General features: G+C 36.7%; 1 non-coding gene across 1 annotated transcript; it reads right to left on the minus strand.

Annotated features, from left to right (window-relative positions):
- Window positions 1–11679: 11679 nt before the first annotated feature.
- Window positions 11680–11786, minus strand: LOC145629687 (small nucleolar RNA R71). The gene has a single exon (XR_014111844.1). It is a non-coding gene; the product is annotated as a small nucleolar RNA R71 (small nucleolar RNA).
- Window positions 11787–12008: the final 222 nt, after the last annotated feature.

Here is a 12008-nt window from a genome sequence, read left to right on the forward strand (position 1 = left end):
ACGCAAAAATAATTTTTGCGATTTATTATTATGGTAGTCGCAAAAATCAGTCGGTAATTAGCGACTACGTAGCAACTATTACAAAATTAGTTGCAAACATTGCGACTACTCGTCTTTTTCAGTCGCAAAAATAATTTTTGCGATTGATTATTATGGTAGTCGCAAAAATCAGTTGTTAATTTCCCTTTTTCTTGTAGTGTAATTTGCTCTACACTTAAAATAGGTTGTGTCTCTGGAACTTGTGTACTTCTTGTTATTGTCAAACTTTCTGTTATTCATCATCTTCTTAAATCGTTTGACTAGCATGGCCATCTCTTCTTCATCAACTTCTGAGTCCTCTGAGTCTTGAGCCTTTAGCGCAAGACTTCTGTTTTTGGAACTTTCAGTATTGGAACTCAGGTGCAGTTCATGAGTCATCAATGATCCTGCTAGTTGTTCCATATTGAACTTAGTGAAGTCCTTTGCATCCTGCATGGCAGTAACTTTGGATCTCCACCATTCATCTTATGGGAGGCTTCTCAAGATCTTTCTAGCCTGTTCATCAATAGGAATATGCCTGCCAAGGGAGCTCAGCTCATTAATTATGTCATTAAATCTAGTAAACATTTCTTCTATTGTTTCTTTTGACTGCATTTCAAACCTTTCATATCTAGACATTAATAAATCGATTTTAGAACATTTTACCTCATTTGTACGTTCATGAGTACCTCAAGTAGATCCCAAATCTGTTTCGCAGTCTTACACCCCATGATGCGATTATGTTCATGAGGTCCAAGACCACAATGTTACTACTTTATTGCTAAAGCATTCAATTCGAGCTTTTGATAGTCCTCTTTGTCATAATCAAAAATAAGTTTAGGAACTACCTCATTTTTGTCATTGGTTGCAGTTACCTCAAAATCACCAACTTCAATAACATGCCAAACCTGGTAATTTTCAGCCTTAATTAAGATCTCCATTCTGTTCTTCCAGTAGGTGTAAAACTTACCATTGAACATAGGTGGACGTTGGGTGGAATACCCTTCTTCAAGTTTCTCCTTGTAGTTCATTTCTCCTCAGGAAATTACTCAGCAAAATTATCTGCTTAAACGTGAGAACCTTGCTCTGATACCAATTGTTAGTTGAAACTAACATTACAAGAGGGGGGTGAATTGTAGTTGAGTTCCTAGTGACTACTTTTGCAAATTATAAACAGAACATAAAAGGAACTTAGCAATGCACACAAGATTTTACGAGGAAACCTTCCAGGGCCCAACTGGAAGTAAAACCTCGACCCTACTAAGGGATTTTTACACAAAAACCAATCCACTATAATAGGGCAAACACCAAGTTACAAACCTATTATAAGACAGACCTTTGCTCACAAGTTCCAACTAGAACTTGCTACACAGTAGGACTCTATCCTACCCAATTCAAGTCCCCTGACTTGAACTCACTCGTACTCTCACAGTACAAACACAGCCTTTATACATAAAGTTGTCTCACCTGTATGCAATTGTAGATTTCATAAACTCACACCTAATAACCTAACCAATTACAGAAAATATAACACCTAGAATATGTTAGGCAAGCAATGCACAAAATCCGAAACTAATATGACAAGATAAAGCTTGGCAAACTTACACGAATTAAACTCTAAGATTTCTTTACGCATAAACTCACAAAAACCTTATGAGATCACTTCTCTACTATTTATATAAGTATTACTTGTATAGAAAGTAGGGTTTTCAAAAAGATAAAACTTAACTTCCCTTATCTTAAAAACAAGGTTTATGTAAAACATATTTTGTGAAATCTTTTACTACAAAATAGAGAAAGATATAATTAAAAAGAATAAAATCTTTTTAACTAATTGATTTTAAGAAACAAGTTTAAATAAAATCTTATTCTAAAATCTATCTTTTTATCTTTTTCAATTTTATCATATTTGCCAATTTATCTTGTCACGCTTCTAATAAATTTCGTGCATATTTACTTAACATATTTAACAATAAATCTAAAAGATAAAATCTTAACTAAATTACTATTGTTGTGCCGCATTTCTGTAAACCTGAATTACTTGGGCTTCACGCAGACCAGGAACAAGTTCCTGCTGTCACTTGATCTCTAGTACTCAACTGGAACTTCGCAGCCTAAGTTCCTTATGGAACTTACTGTCTTCAGCTTACATCTTCCAAGTTCCTGTTAGGGAACATTCCTGTTAAGGAGTTTAGTTCTTGTTAGTGTAGACACCCATTTGTGTCTCCCCAAAACCAAACCCGGTGATGAGTACCTTTCGTGTCGAATTATAATCGAATGAAGTGAAAGTGTGGAAAGTCTAGTGTTGCGGATAGTTTTAATTTCTTTTCTCTTCTCTTTGTTTTTGAAAACTTATTTTTAAGAAAATAGCCAATCCAGTTTGGTTGGTCCATGATATGGGTCCAATAGTAATGTAGTTCGATGGGGCTTGACAAGAGCTTTCCAACGATATATTATAAGCCCAATTCCGATGAACATTGAGGAAGTTATGGCCAATTTGCTAAACTGGGCCCGGTTTGAGTCTTATATGCGGCCCAATGATCTAGAGGAGGGCCTAATATATATTTATCATTCCTAATGTAATTAGGAATGGTTTTAGTCTACTAGATTTTCTAGAAGGTTCTTTTCATTCCTAATTCAATTAGCATTGATAAATTGACTTTTGTTGACTTTTCAGAGTTTTAATTAAAATCAAAGAACATTTTTTGAGGAAAGATATGATTTTATCCTCCTGTACGGCAATTTTTATCTGATTTTAAGAAAACGCGTGAATTTGCAGATCAGCGCCAAACGCCAGCTGTAGCGCCTGGCGCTACGCTTGGCGCCTGGCGCTAGCATTGGCGCCTGACACTAATGTTGGCGCTTGGCGCCAATAGCCAGCGTTGGCGCTAATCCAATTTTATGTGCGCTAGAACTCTGTTTTGATATTTTATCTTTTTGGCTGATTTTCTCTATAAATAACGTGCTAAAAACTCCGTTTTCGATAACCAGTTTTCACCTACAATCATCAATTCTCTCTCATTCTCTTCAATAATCATTTACCAACTCTCATCAAGATTTTCTTGATTACTCTCTCTCTCTCTCTTTTTCTAAACTAGCTTCTCTCAAATATAAAAATTCCGCATTCATTAGATTTAGATACACCTAGCCATATTCAAAGTTGCCTTCGCCCTAGACGTGAAAGGTTTAATTTCTGAGGGTTTGGTCCCAAATCTCTATTTCAATTATTTAATTTAATTGTTTGTTTATTATTTTCCTTGAACTTTCTAACGTGTGTATTTTGTTATTAGAAAGAGGTACGAGGCATCGAAGTAAGTACTTTAATGATTTTTATTGATGTTATGATGTAGAAATCATGTTTAGGTTGTTGTTATGATATTCCTAGTATCATGTCTAGGGTAACTTTGATATTAAATATGATTGTTACGATGCCTTTTATGTTCTTCCTAATATTTATGATTGTTAGTATCATGTTAGGGCTAAAGATTTGACTTTTATTGCTTAGTGACATGCTAGGGTTTGTTATTAATCTTGTTAGTATCATGCCTAGGATCTTGCTATTCTTATGCTTTAACATGATTATGATTATTTTTATTATGATTATTATTATTATTATTATTTATTATGTTGCTTGATATTTATTGTTATTGCTTGATCACACCTTTTATGCATGTTTAAAGGGAATTTGTACTTGTAATCACGCTTAATAAGATATCAATAATCTTGTTTAGGGTTAATATGATTATAATTCAAGTGATCGCCAATAATAGATTTATTTGTGCATTAAATTTAACCAACATAGATAAACAGGTTTAGGGTAATCCTATTGATTGTATGTTAGTCAGAAAGCGCATATGAATACGATCAGAATAAAGTAGAGGCCTATTATTGGGGCAGGTTCAATCTCTTTTAGGCTGGATTTGTACCTTCATCCCCGAACCCTTATTTGGTTCAAGACCTTATGGAGTTTAAGATCTCTTGGATCGTTAAGGGGTGTAACCTTCACCCTGTGAACGGTTTACAAGTTCCTAAAACTTGTTGGCGACTCTTTTGCTCTATCGTCTTCCCTTTTGGACGCTACCGTACTTTAGTGTATGATCACAGTGGGGTTCAAGCTAGGGGATTAACGCTTGAAATATTCCCTACAGTTTTTGGCGACTCCACTGGGAAGGATTTCTATCTTAATTCCTGAAATTTATTTCGGCAATGATTTAGAATGAGTGGATGAGACTCGAAAAGTTCTAAGTATTTCATGTGCGTAATTTTGATTAACATTATTGTCATATGCATAAAAAAGATCTCATTGGAAAGACCATCCGTAATGAGTTAAAAATATAGGATTTTACACGTAGGAAATTTGAGAAATATGTTTCAAAACTAGGACCGAAATAACACTGCGCGAAACTGGAAAATTTTATCGAGCACAAAAAGCTGCTGAGTCATGTAGGAATTAGTGTTAGCAACCAGAGCATTGGCACCAGACTTTTAACTGTAGCGCCAGACGACAGGCTTGTGGCCAGGCGCTACAGCTAAAACCTGCCGCCAGTCTCTGTTTGCTGGCGCCAAATTCTTCCAATACCGAGCCAGAAATATGCGTTCTAATTTCGACCATTTTTTCGTATTGTTTGCTCGATCCTACTTCCTGATTGAATTTTTTCTCACTTTTCTGAAACCCATATGTGTTCTACATATGGACATAACCCTCTAGGAATTCATTCTCCATCTACCTGATTGAACGCTCTGAGCAACAAAGGGTACATCCGAGAATGTTAAATTCACCAAACCATGGAAGCGAGTTTTTCTAAAACTCGCGGTGTCCCATCCACTCGCGCCAACCCTTCACGGTTAGGCTTCCGCGCGGTGCATCCGGACAATTAACCATGGAACCTCTATTGACTAAACCATATCCCGAACTTTAGAGAATTATATCCATGGTTAGGTTGCAAACTCATTGCATCATATTGTGCCTACTTAACTAATTGTGCATTATTTGTTGTGCATATACTATGTTTTCTTAACAGTTTGTTTGACTTGTGTTGAGATTTAATAAATTAATGACTTATAGAACTTTGCCTAATTAATTAATTAATTAATTAATTTGAGTCAATAAAGTCTAGTGTTTTAATCAGAATTGACCTAGTACAACTTTAGGCATACCCCTATAATTAATAACACCGAAAACAGTCCCAGATTGAAGCTCTAGCATTGGCGCCAAAGTCTGGACTGTAGCGCCACTCTGTGGAGTGTGGCGCCTGGCGACAACTCTGTCGTCTGGCGCTACACTACACAGTGCGACGCCAGTCCTGCCGTTTTGACGACAGTTCGGATTATTGATTGAGTCATCACCTAGTGTCTAATTAACCATGTTGCTAAATAATTCGGTTAAATTTCGCTGTCAATAACACCTTGTCGATTCATTAATTGAGTCTAGTCACATAGTCTAGCCACATGGTCATGACACGAGTCTTAACATGTCACCTACACTCACTAGTCTTAGCACGCACTTTGAGTACATATCACCATGACCATGTCTTAGATTCATGCATCAGTCGGTCTTTTCGTCATTTGAGTTGGGGGTACATCCTATTCCTAATTCTTCATATCCCTCCACCTCCATCATTTTTCTTCACATTCTATTCCAATCTTTCTTCACTTCTTCCATCCATAGCATGTTGAATAAAGTTTGAGTCAAATAATTAACAATGAATATCCCCAAATTCCTTTTTCACAATACTTGGTCGAGGAGAGAAGGGCGATTAATCAAGGACAACTTCTTTATTCAAGTTTCACTTTTTGATAAACCAATTTGTCAAAAGAGGAAGTCTAAAAAGATGATGGCAAGTCAAGACGAGGTCAATGAACTTAGGAATCAATTGAATGACGTGACTGAGGTGTTAAAGGCTTTAACCCTCAAAATGATGACCCTGTGAAGCAACAACAAATGAACCTCATGCAAGAAGGTTTGAGAAAGTTGTCTAGTGACTATAAATTTCAGGGCATGAGTTCACAAGGGGTCTCGCTGGACAAGGAACTTCTTCAAGGCAATAGATAACCCTTACTTTCATCTAAGAGCTTTTAAAACTATAATGGGCATTAAGGGTATCGATAAGAAGGTTTTCCCCTCTCTGTTCTCACTATCTCTCGAGATCGTTTGTCAACAATGGTTCTTTTCTCTCGCGAAAGAAAAAACCTCTTCTTGGGAGTCCATAGCAAACGCTTTCATTGATAGATATAAGTGCAACATCTAAGACGAAACAGACCATAGACAACTCGAGATGTTGAAACAAAAAGAAAACGAAGGATTCATGACAGGGTAAAGTCGTATCCCCTAATCAAAAAATAATTCCTAAGTCCTCTAACTAAAGTAGATAGGGAAGTAGGGTCGATCTCCACAGGGAAACAAGTCTTTTTACTCCTAATTAGTTATTATAACCTAAATTATCTAACTAACCAATATTAATATTCGAACAAGAAACTAAACTACTAAGATTGAGAATAGAGAGAAAATAATATATGAAAGGATCTAGGGCATAGGTTCACCAATAAATAATACTCCAGGGTAAAACATAGTAATCAATCATTAACATTGCATAAATAACACGATTAACAGGCTCTCACAATTTATTAATCACCATAGATCTAACAGGCTTTTGTAATTTACTAGATCTAAGTTCTCATTGAAAATAGCCTTTAATATCAAATTAACATCTGCTCGATTCATCAATTTAATATTGCTATACTTTTACAAGCCGCAATTGTAAAGCGTTAAAACAATTCAATAAGAAATTATCATGCAATACCAATAATCAATAATAGTCAATCATCAATGCATTAATTAACCAGATTGTAAAGGGCTTTCGCTACGTATTACAATCACATAATTAATTTATCGGTATTAAATCTCATCTCTCGAATCTCAACTTAACCATTTATAAATTAATCTGCCTATTGAAACTAGACCTAAACATTAATTCTAAACTGTCGAATCTCGAATCAATGTTGTCAAACTCATGCATAAAAGATAGGCCTAATCTAGTCACAAAGCATTAAATCAATCAATAGGAAATCAATCCAGCATTAACAATTAACAACAACAAATTACCCCTTTATATTATTTATGGATCCCCTTAAACCCTAGAAATAAAGCTACTCACACATGGTAAAAACTAAACTAATTAGAGCAATAAAATAAGACATGATTAAATGAATAAAATAAATAACTAAGATTAAGAGAGGAGGAATCGTTACCAAAATAAATCTGGAATTTATGGAAATAATCAAAAACAAGAGTTGAGAGAGAGAATTCTAAGAGAATAATTAAGAGAGTAAAGAAAGAGTAAAAAGAGAGAAGAAGAGGAAGAGATCCTAAAATCGTATTACGGAGGAGTATTTATACTCCGTACAAAAATCCTAAACTAAAACAAATTAAAACGACGTTAAACGTCAACTAATAAATACACGCGCCCGATCGGGCGAGGCACCGCCCGATCGGGCGCGCCTTTTTTGCTCATAATACTAAACTCGCGCCCGGCCGGGCGCGTCACCGGGCGCCAGCCTAAGCTTCTCCCGCCTGGCCGGGCGCGCCTCCGGGCGCCAGCCTCTTTGGCCGGGCGGCTCAATTGGGCCACTATTTGGACTACGATTGGGCTCCAATTCTTCGAGCCAATCTGGGTTTCCTCTTCCAGTCTTGAATACTCGATCCAAATGCCCCGGTATCACCTATACCGAGCCCTTAATCATTGGTTCGATGGCTCTAACCGGCCCTGGGCTATAGAATCTGGTCGTGCTTCTCCAATGTTCGTGATTGCTCCAAAATATCTCGGGAAAATGCTCCAAAAGCATAAATCCCTGCAAAAGTCAACCAAATCTACGAAAACACTAGAAAACACCAATTATTAATAAAAGTGGCTCTAAAGAGCCAAAAACACTACTAATTATGACCAAGGGACGGGGGTAAAGTACTATATAAAATAGACACATCAAACTCCCCCAAGCCAAACCTTTGCTTGTCCCTAAGCAAGATCTCATCAATGAATCAATAAATATGCTTCACCCCAAAAAGTAAAAAATCAAGCACAAACGATTCAGAGTAAATCAAATAAACATGCTTCAGAGTCAACCAATCAAATCCATCCAATTACCTTTCTTCCCTAACAATTGTCAAATAGAGCAAACCACAAGAGCATATAGAATTCAAGACTAGTGCTCACACACTCAACTCTCATTTATGCGGCGAGTAAAAGATGTACTCGTGTGTATAAAACAATGAACGCTCAATCCTACTAGTCAACTCGAAATATGCCAAATCATAACTTGCATTGATAAACAACACTTTCACATTCATACAATTTTATGCACAAAGGTCAGAAGGTCAAAGCTTGTAATGAAAGGCTAGGGTAAAGGGTAGGATAAATTTGGGAATAAGTGAGAGAAAAGCTATGCTTAAAGGAGCCATATCCTAATAAAACCCATGATCAAAATAAATAATGATCATACATCTCCAACAACATAACCAACTCTAACATCAACCAAATATACTCCAATCATAATAAACAATCCCAACTCTTACAATTTCACTCATAAGATATAATAATGAAGAAGTAGTGTGAATAAACAAACTTTATTTTCCAAACTTGAATTATTTCATTGATGCTCAAAATTATTTTTCTTTGATCAACCTCCAAATAGAACATTTGAACATTTTTTTTCTTTCGAAGTTCACTTATTTTTTCACATTTTTTTTTCTCTGAACTTCTCTTTATTTTTTTGATAATATCATGCTTTTTTTTTCAAGAAAATATAACTTTCAAACTCATCAAAAATAAACATGATCAACAACAAAACAACTTCTCAAACCCCACCCAAATTGTGCAAACAATAAGCACACTACAAACTCCCTCACCTCACTCACTAATAGCTCCCCCAAGCCAAGCTTGGGACTAGTAACCAATGGGGCAAAATAGGCTTGTAATGCGGCTAATAAAGAACAAAAGGTCAAGGCAACAACATGGGTAGCAAGAAGGGAACAAATGTATCTACAATATCTGAAGGCCACCTAAAAGAACAAATGCCTTCGTCCTCCACAATGTGCATAATAATGAATCATATAGACATTACTTATAGTTGCAAACCAATACTCAAATTCATTGACATACCAGGAATTATGGAACTATCACACATTCCTTACCAAATCAACTAGTCAAGCACTATATTCACAAGTAGTTGGACAAAATTGACGCATGTTAAAGTTTCAGGGCAATCAAACATCAAATCATGATCAACTAATCCATAATGCCTATCATCAAATACCAAGAATCAAAACAATTTTCTCAAGTAAGGGGCATAGGGAAGCATAATTTATAATTCATTGGAACGTATTTTTGGATTTTTTATTTTTCAATTTTTTTGTATTTTTATATATATAAGAAAGCAATAAAACTAACCTAGAAAGCGAGAAATCTAACCTAAGAAAACACACCAAAAATAAAAGAAAAGAGAAAAAGAAATATACCAAACCAAAATCTCCCCCAATCTAGAATCAGACAATGTCCTCATTGGCTCGGAAACTAGCCCAGCATAGCTAGTCCTCATCATCCTCGTCCATCGAGCCGAAACCCGCACCTCCACTACCACCTGCACCAGAAGAGCTACCACCAAAATAATCAGCGTGAAACCCCCCCCCCCCCCCGCCGGTCCCCCGAAAGGAATGTCCTGCCCGTATCCGAAGAAAGAAGAATAGTCAGTGTAGATACCACGGGCAGTGGGATCCCTATCGTATCCCTGGGGTGGAGGCTGAAACCAGTCAGGGTGAATAGCGTCGTCGGGAATGTTGCCCCGACGAGCATAATCATCGTACATAGGGTAGAGAGCTCTACCCTGGTTCCTCTCTAGGTACCCTAACCTCTGGTCTATGGAGCCTACCATCCTCCTAAGGTCAGTATGTGAATGCTCGATACGTCCTAGGGCCTGACCTATACTCTAAAGATCCCAAACTGGGTCAGAGTCAACATGAGCAATGGAGTGGGACATACGAGGTGGAGAGAAAGCCACCTCGGGCTGAGGCTGGGGTGGTGGAACTGGTGGTGGTGGTGCCTGTCCCCTAGCGTTGGCAACTAAAACATCATAAGTGTAAGAAGGTTTCCCTGGGGATCCATAAATAATATAAAGGGGTAATTTGTTGTTGTTAATTATTAATGCTGGATTGATTTCCTATTGATTGATTTAATGCTCTGTGACTAGATTAGGCCTATCTTTTATGCATGAGTTTGACAACATTGATTCGAGATTCGACAGATGAGAAATAATGTTTAGGTCTAGTTTCAATAGGCAGATTAATTTATAAATGGTTAAGTCGAGATTCGAGAGATGAGATTTAAAACCGGTAAATTAATTATGTGATTGTAATACGTAGCGAAAGCCCTTTACAATCTTGTTAATTGATGCATTGATGATTGACTATTATTGATTATTGGTATTGCATGATAATTTCTTATTGAATTGTTTTAACGCTTTACAATTACGGCTTGTAAAAGTATAGCAATATTAAATTGATGAATCGAGTAGATGTTAATTTGATATTAAAGGCTATTTTCAATGAGAACTTAGATCTAGTAAATTGCGAAAGCCTGTTAGATCTATGGTGATTAATAAATTGCGAGAGCCTGTTAATCGTGTTATTTATGCAATGTTAATGATTGATTACTATGTTTTACCCTGGAGTATTATTTATTGGTGAACCTATGCCCTAGATCCTTTCATATATTATTTTCTCTCTATTCTCAATCTTAGTAGTTTAGTTTCTTGTTCGAATATTAATATTGGTTACTTAGATAATTTAGATTATAATAACTAATTAGGAGTAAAAAGACTTGTTTCCCTGTTGAGATCGACCCTACTTCCCTATCTACTTTAGTTAGAGGAGTTAGGAATTATTTTTTGATTAGGGGATACGACTTTACCCTGTCAAAATTTGGCGCCGTTGCCGGGGAAACGGTTTTATTTTTATTTCTGATTGTTTTTGTAGTCTAGATTATTTCCCCTTTTGTCTCAGAGAGCGTTAGTTCTCTGAGACAAATCTCATATTTGCTTCTAGTTTTTTTTATGCCCAGGTGTTCCAGATCAGGTTACATCCCATTCGATCCTGAGATCGAACGTTCCTTCCATAGACATAAAATTTTCTACAAGCAAATCCTGGCGGATTCTGGTGATAATAACAATAATCACCGCGATCCTCCAACTGATTCTAGCGATTTAGAGGCATCATCAGACGCAGAATCAGAGATGACGACTCCAAAGAAGCTTAGTGATTATTCACAACCAAAGCTTACGGATTTTCCACATCTCACCCCTACTCCGGCTCTTGATGGGGTTCAATTTGAAATTAAACCTCAATTTATAACGATGATAGAGAAGAAGCAATTCAGTGAAGCCAAGGGTGAAGACCCGAATCTTCACATTGCCGACTATTGTCAATATTGCAACACCATCAGGCAAGCTGGGGTCACTCAAGACCAAATCAGGGAGATTCTCTTTCCCTTCTCTTTAACTAGAATAGCTAAATTGTGGTTTAATGGCTTAAATAGAACTACACTTGGTATAACTGACTGGGAAACTCTTGTTTTGAATTTCTATAACAAGTATTACCCTGTAGAGAGAACAGCCGTACTACGGAGTGCAATCCAGAGCTTTGCCCAAGAAGCCGATGAATCTTTATATGAGGCTTGGGAGAGGTTCAAGGATTTACAAAGAGATTCCCCCCACCATAATTTAGCGCAATGGCAGTTAATCCAAGCCTTTTATAATGGCCTTAGAAATTCTTCTCGTATAATTTTAGACTCTGCAGCTAGTGGGAGATTTATGAATCTTGATGTTGATGATGCAGGTCAGGTTATTGAAGACATGGAGATACACAATTCCCAATATGGGAACCTTAGAGGATTTGCTAACAAGGGGAAGCATAGTGTCGACTCTGTATCCTTTTTGCAGGCCCA

This window comes from Chenopodium album, chromosome 4 (assembly GCF_948465745.1).
Source record: "Chenopodium album chromosome 4, dcCheAlbu1.1, whole genome shotgun sequence".
Taxonomy (NCBI): domain Eukaryota; kingdom Viridiplantae; phylum Streptophyta; class Magnoliopsida; order Caryophyllales; family Amaranthaceae; genus Chenopodium; species Chenopodium album.